General features: G+C 55.5%; 1 long non-coding RNA gene across 2 annotated transcripts; it reads right to left on the reverse strand.

The window, feature by feature from the left end:
• Positions 1 to 2: 2 nt before the first annotated feature.
• On the reverse strand, positions 3 to 8474 carry LOC149873938 (uncharacterized). Of its 2 annotated transcripts, XR_016443146.1 has the most exons (4): positions 6738 to 8474; positions 6303 to 6421; positions 5828 to 5916; positions 3 to 974 (listed from the first exon to the last, which is right to left on the reverse strand). It is a non-coding gene; the product is annotated as an uncharacterized LOC149873938 (long non-coding RNA). The 2 variants fall into 2 exon arrangements; XR_016443145.1 differs by lacking the exon at positions 3 to 974 and having other exon boundaries at positions 1742 to 5916.
• Positions 8475 to 8761: the final 287 nt, after the last annotated feature.

Here is an 8761-nt window from a genome sequence, read left to right on the forward strand (position 1 = left end):
AGTTGGCTTAGAGGAGTTCAGTGCTATAGATGTGGCATTGATAAACCATGGAGGTACCAAGATGATTGACCACCTCCTCTGGCTCTGCACCTGCACCAAAGAGGTATGGAAAAGGGTGAAGCAGCTCTCTGAAGCGGCGACTGGCATCAGCCAACTAACCAGAGAAGTAGCACTGTATGTGCACCTTGCTAAACACCAAGGGACCCCCATCGCCCAGTTTCCATCCTGCATTGGGAGCTCCCTGTGGAAGGCCAGGAACCTCCTGTTGTACAGGCACACTGACATAAAGCCATTTTCACACAGCCTACTACCTCTGAATGAACTCCAGACCTACTACCAGAAATCGGTAGTGGAGGATGGAGAGGATGCAGCCAAAGCCACCTGGCACAGACATGTGGCACAGGACCTTCCAACTTCCCCTGAGCAGAAAAGTGTGTGCATGTGGGGGGGAGGGGCGGTGACAGCGAGGAAGAGACAAGTGGAACTGAGGACAGCGACAGCAGCAGTGGGTCCTCCAGTGGGAGCTGGAGCGACAGTGCCATAGATGCAGGGTCACATACTCAGTTCACCTGTCAAGTGGGATGGGGATGAAAGGAAAGGGTTGCCTCATCTGAGAGACCAAAAGTTGCTTGTGGGTATAGTGTACAACGCGAGTATTGTAACGGGGTTTGGGTGACCAGCGGGCCTTTGTACGGGCACACGAGTGCAGGTATTGTAATGGATTAAGGTTTTCTTTGTGAAGCAATACTCAGAGTGTAGAGATGTATAGATATATAGATATTTTTACCAAAAAAAAAAAAGTTCCCAGCTCTCACAGGGCCCTGGCAATGGCAGGGGACCAGGACGCTGGGGGTCAGGGATCTACTGACCACAAAATGTGGGAGGAGCTAAACAGCAAAGGATATCACAATGCTGATCTTCATGTCCAGTGCTTGCTGCTGAACATCTGGCACCTTGATTCACGGTGTGAAGTGCTGTGGGAGAAAGATATCAAGATCAGTGAGTGTGTGCCCCTGCTGTACCCAGCAGCCTCAGCCTCCCCCTCCTCCTCATGGCCCAGGATTTGAGCTTGGGCTTGACCCTCTAACTTTAAGCTTTCAGAGAGGCTTGCTGCAGTTCACAGGGCTGGAGCCTGTCTCTGCCTGAGCCCTGCTCCTCTGCATCATGCTCACCGCCTAAATTGGGGTGGGCAATTATTTCGGATGGAGGGCTGCTTACCCAGTTTTGGCAGGCTGTCGAGGGCTGCATGGGTAACCCTACCCCTTAACAGGTGCCTCACCCCCTGGTCCCTATCTTGGGAAAAATGTCTTGGGACCAATGTCCCAGGGCCAGCACTGGTGGGGCTCAAAGCGGGGCACAGGCTGGCAGGGGTCTGTCAAACTTGGTTGGGCTGCACCAGCAGGGAGAGGGTGGCGCTGGCCTAGCTCCATAGAGCTCCTGCCACCCTGCTCTGGGTCCCATCAGTACTGGCCCCAGGACACTGGTGTGGGCCCCGTGTTCCCACTGGCTCCTCGCCCACTCACTCCCCCCAGCCCTACGGTACAGGTGGTGGGCAGCACCCCCCCCCCCCACAACCCCCTGCTCACCAGCAGGGAAGAAGCTGGTGCTGAGCATGGGGAAAAGCAGCCCCTCACCTGCCCCATGGCCAGTGCCCCACATTGTAGGTGCTTGCAGCCCATGCGGGGCTGTCTGGAGCAGGCGCAGGCAGCCTCATGTGGGCTGCAGGTGGCTGCAGTGCAGGATGCTGGCCATGGGATAGGCGAAGGGCCTCGTTTTCCCGTGCTCCAGCTTGTAACTTGCCCCACTACCAGCCTGGCAGTGGGGCTGGGTTACAAAGTGGTGCTGTGTGCGGGGGCTGGAGAAAGCAGCCCCTCGTCTGCCCCATGCCTGGTATCCTGCACTGCAGTCACTCGCAGCCTTCCTGGGGCTGCCTGTGCCTGCTCTGGCCAGCCCTGCGTGGGCTGTGAGCACCTGCAGCAGGGAGCACCAGCCATGGGGCAGGCAAGGGGCCACTTTTCTCCGTGCAGGGAAGGAACCATCCAGCGCACGGTGTCAAGGGCCTGCAGCAAGACGGTGTGGCGAAATGCCGGGCTAGCGGCTCCGGCACTGCTTAGGGGAGCCGCGGGCTTTGCGGAGTTGTGCGAGCGCGCAGCTTGTGGGGCGGAATTGAGGTAGCTCTTAGCCGCCCTCGAGGTTCGTCAAGTTGGCACAAGTAGATGACTTAGAGTAAGTTGTTAGTGTCTCTTAATCTATAGGGTGTCCGTTGGTTCACGAGGTTCCAGAGCCAGCCCTTGCGTTCCAACAGTGGAGCTAGTCTAAAGCTAGGTGCGGCTGCCGGCTCCTTAAGTCCCAGAACTGGTCAACGGCTCATGAATGGGAAATACAATGCAATACTGTAACACGGTGAATCATTGTCAGTTGTTGGATTTTTGAGGCCTTTGTCTTCGCTGGGGTACGCCCAGGCGGGGAGGCTGAGAACCGGTCTGTGGGGTGATCAGGCCCACAGAGTTTTCCAGTTGTCGTCTCTGCTGCTTCCTGCTTTTTTGCCTCTCTTATAGATGTTCGTTGGACTGCCTCTATGACACTAACTATAATATACAGAGAGAGGATAATTTTCTTTTACATAATAATTGCTAGGCAGATTTTCTACATAAGTTTCATTTCTGCAGAAATGACACTTCTAGATAAGAAATGAAATTTACAGAATGCGCATGTGTAGCTTAATGCCAGCGGAGAAAAGTACAAAGCATTCATTTTGATTAACAGTCAAGACTTCAAGGTTACATAAATGTGAGAGTGCCGCGCGGCAGCTATACAGAAAAGGGAAAATAATATAAAATATATGCTAAATAATATAAAATAGTTACAGACGGTAGCCCTAGACTTTAGGAGGGCCAACTTCAACAAGTTGAGGAGACGAGTGGGGGAGGCACTGGGGTCCTAGAGGGCAGGGGAACTCGGTGTCCAGGATGAGTGGTTGTTCCTTAAGGAAACGATACTCGGGGCCCAGGGGGAGTTCATCCCACAAGAAGCAAGGGGGTCAAGAGTGCCCGGAAGCCCCCCTGGCTCACGAAGGGCATCCGGGAATGCCTGCTTGCCAAAAAGGTGGTGTACATCCAGTGGAAGGGGGGTGCTATCTCCAAAGAGGAGTATACCTCCTCTGCTTGGGCCTTTAGGGGGGCTGTCAGGAAAGCTAAGGCAGACATAGAGCTAGGACTAGTGTCCAAGATCAAGGATCATTAAAGTCCTTTTTCAAATACATAGGGAGGATGAAGAAGGCACCGGGTAACGTGGGGCCCCTGCAAGGTACGCTGGGCAATCTGGTGGTTGCGCCAGAGGAGAAAGCAGAACTCTTTAACCAATTCTTCATGTCTGTTTTCTTGTGCAGGGACCGGGACTTCCCCACTGGGATGCCAGATGGACTCGAGGGGAACGCCTCCAGACCTCAGGCTGGGGAGGACCGGGTTAGAGAGCTTCTGGAGGGGCTGGACGTGTTCAAGTCAGCGGGTCCAGATGCTCTCCACCCCAGGGCGTTGAGGGAGCTAGCTGGGGTTATTGCAGGACCCTTAGCACAGCTCTACGAGTGCTCATGGTGCTCGGGCCAGGTGCCAGATGACTGGAAGATAGCTAATGTGGTCCCCATCTTCAAAAAAGGGAAGAGGGAGGACCCGGGCAACTATAGGCCTGTCAGTCTTACCTCTATCCTTGGAAAACTCTTTGAGAAGATTCTCAAGGAGCACATCTGTGATGGGCCGGCTTCAGGGATGATGCTCAAGGGCAACCAGCACGTTTTCATTAGGGGCAGGTCTTGTCAGACCAACCTGATTGCCTTTTATGATCAGGTCACAAAGGCAATGGATGCATGTGCTGCCGTGGACGTAGTCTTTCTAGACTTCAGCAAGGCCTTTGACACCGTCTCCCACCCCATCCTCATTAAAAAACTAGGTGACTGTGGCATTGATGCCTACACAGTCAGATGGATTGCAGATTGGCTCAAGGGTCGTACTCAGAGGGTGGTGGTGGATGGGTCATATTTGACCTGGGGAGAAGTGGGCAGCGGTTCAATTTCTTCATCAGCGATTTGGACAATGGGGTGAAATGCAACCTGTTTAAATTCACTGATGATACCAAAATTTGGGGTGAGGTGAGCACACTAGTAGGGAGGGAAAGACTGCAACAAGACCTGGATAGGTTACAGGAGTGGGCTGATGTAAACAGGATGCATTTCAATACTGACAAGTGCAGGGTGCTGCACTTAGGCAGTAGAAACCAGCAGCACACTTATAGAATGGGAAACTCCCTTCTTGAGAGCACGGAGGCAGAAAGGGATCTTGAAGTCATTATTGACTCCAGGATGAACACAGGCTGTCAATGCGAGGTCATGGTTGGCAGGGCTAACCGGACCTTGTTGTGCATCCACAGATGCATCTCAAGTATAGCCAGGGAGGTGATCCTCCCCCTCTATGCGACGCTGGTCAGGCCACAGCTGGAGTACTGCATCCAGTTCTGTGCGCCCCACAGGAGGGATGTGGACAACATTGAGAGGGTACAGAGGAGGGCCACACGCATGATCCGGGGACTACAGGGCAGACCCTACATTGAAAGACTGCGGGACCTAAACCTGTTCAGCCTTCACAAGAGAAGGCTGAGGGGGGACCTGGTGACTGTCTATAAACTCATTGAAGGATTTAGGGGAGACGCTGTTTCCCCTAGCGCCCCCTGGTATGACAAGGAACAACAGACACAAGTTATTAGAGAGTAGATTTAAATTACACATCCGCAAGAACAACTTCACAGTTAGGGCGGCTACGAGCTGGAACCAACTTCCTAGGGAAGTGGTGCTGGCTCCTACCCTGGGGATCTTTAAGAAGAGGCTTGATGACTACCTGGCTGGACTCCTTTGAGTCCAGTCTTTTTCTCCCGCCCAGGCGGGGGGTCGGGCTTGAAGATCTACAAGGTCCCTTCTGACCCTACTTCTATGATTCTATGAACCTGGGGAAAAGTTGAATGCGGGGGAGAAGCGGTCCCTCCCATGCCTGCTGCCCCATGCTGCAGGCACTCTCAGCCCACGTGGGGCTGTCTGGAGTGGGCACAGGCAGCCCCATGGGGGCTGTGAGCAGCTGCAGTATGGGGCACCAGGTGTGGGGTGGAGAGGGTCTGCTTCCCCCTTCCTTCCCACAACCCCCTGGCGCTCCTTCCCTACCTGGGGTACCTGAGCTTCCCACACTGGGGCAGCCACGTGCTCCCAGCCCAGAAATCCCGGCTGGGGGGCAGCCCAGGCTTCCCTTGAGTCCTACTGCCCTTGGCTCCTGCATTTTTGACAGGAACCAAGCACAGAGAAATATTAATTTTCTACATTTTTTAGGGGTCTTGCAGGCTGGATAGAATGGCCTCATAGGCCAGATGCAGCCCACAGGCCAGATTTTGCCCATCCCTGTCCTAAATGGAGTAGAGCTTGCCCAAGCTGGGATTGCTGGACAAGAGGCAGCACAGCAGGCCCTCCAGCTGCTCCATGTACAGCCTCTCCTGGAAGAGGAGGGACACCCAAGGGTGGATTGTGGGACAAGGCAGTGGCAGGGTGAGCTACCTGGTTGCAATGGCTGTCATACCCTATGGACTGAAAGCTCTTCTCAATTGCAGCCTGCAGGAGGCGTGACTCCAGGGCTGATCTACAGGTCACTGTCACAAGAGAGGAGCCTGCGTCAGACTGAGCTCTGTGGGGGTGGCACTGGTGTGGGCTGGAAACAGCCTGGAAATCTGGGCCTGATCAGTGGGACTCTCCTTGGCCCATGGCAGAAGTAGCAGGGTTGGACAGAGGTCCTGGTACCTGAGGCAACAGATGGTGTCTATGCTGTAAAACAGGATGTTCTTCTAGTTGGCTTCCAGTGAGACGTTCTCCATCAGCTCCTGTGAGACCTGAAGAGGAGGGAGAGGTGAGTGCCCCACAGGCCTCAGCCACATCCCCCACGGGATACTACCTAGTGCTCCAGGTGCAAGCAGCATAACTTCACCCACCCCATTAGGAAGCCTCACATGTCTCCTTCCTGCCCCTTGAACTGGGGCTAGCCCTGTCCCTCCTATGCCCACTTAAACCCACCCCTTGAGCCACCTATTTGCTGCCCTCTAGATGCAGGATTGCCCCCAGCCTCTATCACAATCTCCCTTCTCTGCTGCCCCAGCCCAACGCCCAGGCTGAGGCATGCCTGCCTTTCTCTCTCTAATCCACCTCTGCTTCTTCCTGGCCTCATGAGAGTTTCCCTTCTTCCCTCTCCCCACACCTTCCCCTGCTGCATCCTACTCACCATGATCTTCTCTATAATGGCTGCTTTCAGGACCTCCAGACTCTTGTTCCCTCTGCTCCCTGGCAGTGCACAGGGTAAGCATTGCCAACAAAGCACTGCCCATCCTTCCCGTCCAGCACCTAACAGGAATGGGAGGTGGGCAAAAGAAGACTCTTAGTTAGGGGCCTCCTGTTCTGCCCTGTGGGACTCAAGCCTCCTAGGACCCATACTGTGTTGACATGCATCTCCTCCAGGGCAGGTGGAGTGAGGAGGGGGTAGTGTCTGGGGAGGGACAGGACCCAGCTGGAGCTCACAGACACACCCACCTTGAGCTGCACCCATGGACTGAGTGTCTCCCCTTGCAGACTCTGGGTCCCTGGGGATAGCCTCCCCCCATGAGGTGTATTGGGGAACAGAGGACTGACTGGTGCTGGCTCTGCTGGGGAAGCTTCATACCTTTCCTAGTTCCTGTAGGTGTTTTTTCACAAGAAAGCAGCTTCCTCTGGAGGCAGCCCATCTTACTTTTCCACCTCTTCATTCTCCTCTTCTGCATCCAGCTCCTCCCATGCTGGGCTGGGAATCACTGCAGCAAGGAGGAAAGGGTAGTGGGTGACTCCTGCACCTTGAGAGGAAGGGAAGTGGGGTGTGGGGGGCAGAAATGGTGTCAAGCTCCGCTCGCCAGCACAAGGCTGCAAGAGTCTAATGTCGTCCCTCTCCATCACCCGTGTCAACCCCTGCAACCTCGCAGCCCCAGCAGGACCCCTCACTTGTGTGGCTGGGCTGCTCCCGGTCTTCAGGGACCTGTGCGACTCCTGAGGAGGAGCTGCTGGTCGGGCTGGTGCTTCTGGACCCCAGGGAGCTATCCGAGTCCTCCTCCGAGGAGCTGCTTGTTGGGCTGGTGGCTCGGGACTCCCTGGGGCAATTCAAGTCCTTTGAGGAGAAGCTGCTGGTCAGGCTGGCGATCTCAACCTCCTAGGGTCTGCCAGCAATCCCAGAAGGAGCTGCAGCTCAGGCTGGGGCTGCTACAAAACTGGCTCAGCTCCTGTCCCAGGGAGGCTGGTCCCTCCTCCACAGGAGGCTGCCTCTTGCTGTGGATCTGCAGGGTTGGGCTCCAGGCTGGTCAATGCCACGGATGGAGAGCTGCATGGCTCTTCTTGTGCCTGCTCCCAGCTGCCCAGACATATTCAGGGCCACCTCCACTTGGACCTGGAGGTGGTGGATTTTTTTCACCTGCTCTCCCTTGCCACTGGGAAATGCTGGTTTCCTTTGGAAGCAGATGGGGTACAGCCACTTCCTAGCCTTAATGGGCCCCTCCTCATCATGGCAGGCAGGGCCCGAATCTTCCTATCCAGGTTCCTGGATACTTTCTTCTCCCATGAAAACCATCTTGGCCAACCTCCTCCTCAGCACCTACCTCAGTCTGTCCATCCTGCCATTGAGCAGGAGCAGTTATCAACTGGGTTTCAAGGCACCCACTCCATACCCATCTTCCCCCACCCCCGCTCATCCAGAAGACAGGCAGGTGAACCCTGGGTTTCACCCATGCCCCCAGCATCCTTGGCACTAAAGTTGGCAGGGGGGGAGCGCCCTGGCCTCAGGATCAAAGACCTGAAGTTGGTTTGGACAAACAGCTCCCTGCTCCTGCCTTTTACCTCTTGCCCCACATGACTGGCTGTGGGCTGAACCCCTGGGAGTCCAGGTAGCCCCTGGGATGGACTCTGGGGCTGGGATTCAGGAATGCCAAGCAGAGGAATCCAAGGGCCCCCTCCTTGGGACCTGCAGGTGCCCAGTAGTGCCAAGGCTTTGGGCTCCCTGCATACTCAGCCTGGGCAGCACTGGCTGATCTGGGAGGGGTAGAGAGTTTCAGTACCTGGGGATGTTTCCAATGCCCTGGAGGTGATGGGGAGAGCACCAGGGCCAAGGTCACCACGTTGCAGGGAGTTGTATTTCCTGCTCATTTCTGCAGTTCCTTGCCCAGGCTTGGGAAGCCCCCTCACCTGCCCTGGGGATGGCGTGCTGCTGGGTGGATGCTCACAGGCCCTGGGGATGCCTCGTACTCCTCCCTCCACCTCCCACACTCAGGCGTCCTACCTCACCTCTGACGAATGTCCCATGCCACCTGGACCTACAGTCACTATTGTGGGATGGCGTGATGCCTACCCCTGAAAGGGACTGTGCCATCCTGTTGGAAGCCATCCTCTTGCACAGCCCCTTGCCCAAGAGAAAACTGCACCTCTCTTCCCTCCCACCCCTTTCCCTCTCTGCTTGACTATGCCACAACTCTTGTTCCTCTTGGACCTTCCCTTGCTGGCTCTTTCCTGCCATCCAAGGGGAACTCCTGCCATGCTCCGCTAGCCTATTTGCACCTCACAACTGCTGCTGGCTTCTCCCTGGAGCATGTCTTCATGCCTGTTAGTACCTAGAAAAGGCCCAGTCCCCTGCTCTGCACCATTAACAAGTGTGGCTCCAAATGGATTGCA

Source organism: Crocodylus siamensis, chromosome 1 (assembly GCF_052110815.1).
Source record: "Crocodylus siamensis isolate JL-2025a chromosome 1, ASM5211081v1, whole genome shotgun sequence".
Taxonomy (NCBI): Eukaryota; Metazoa; Chordata; order Crocodylia; family Crocodylidae; genus Crocodylus; species Crocodylus siamensis.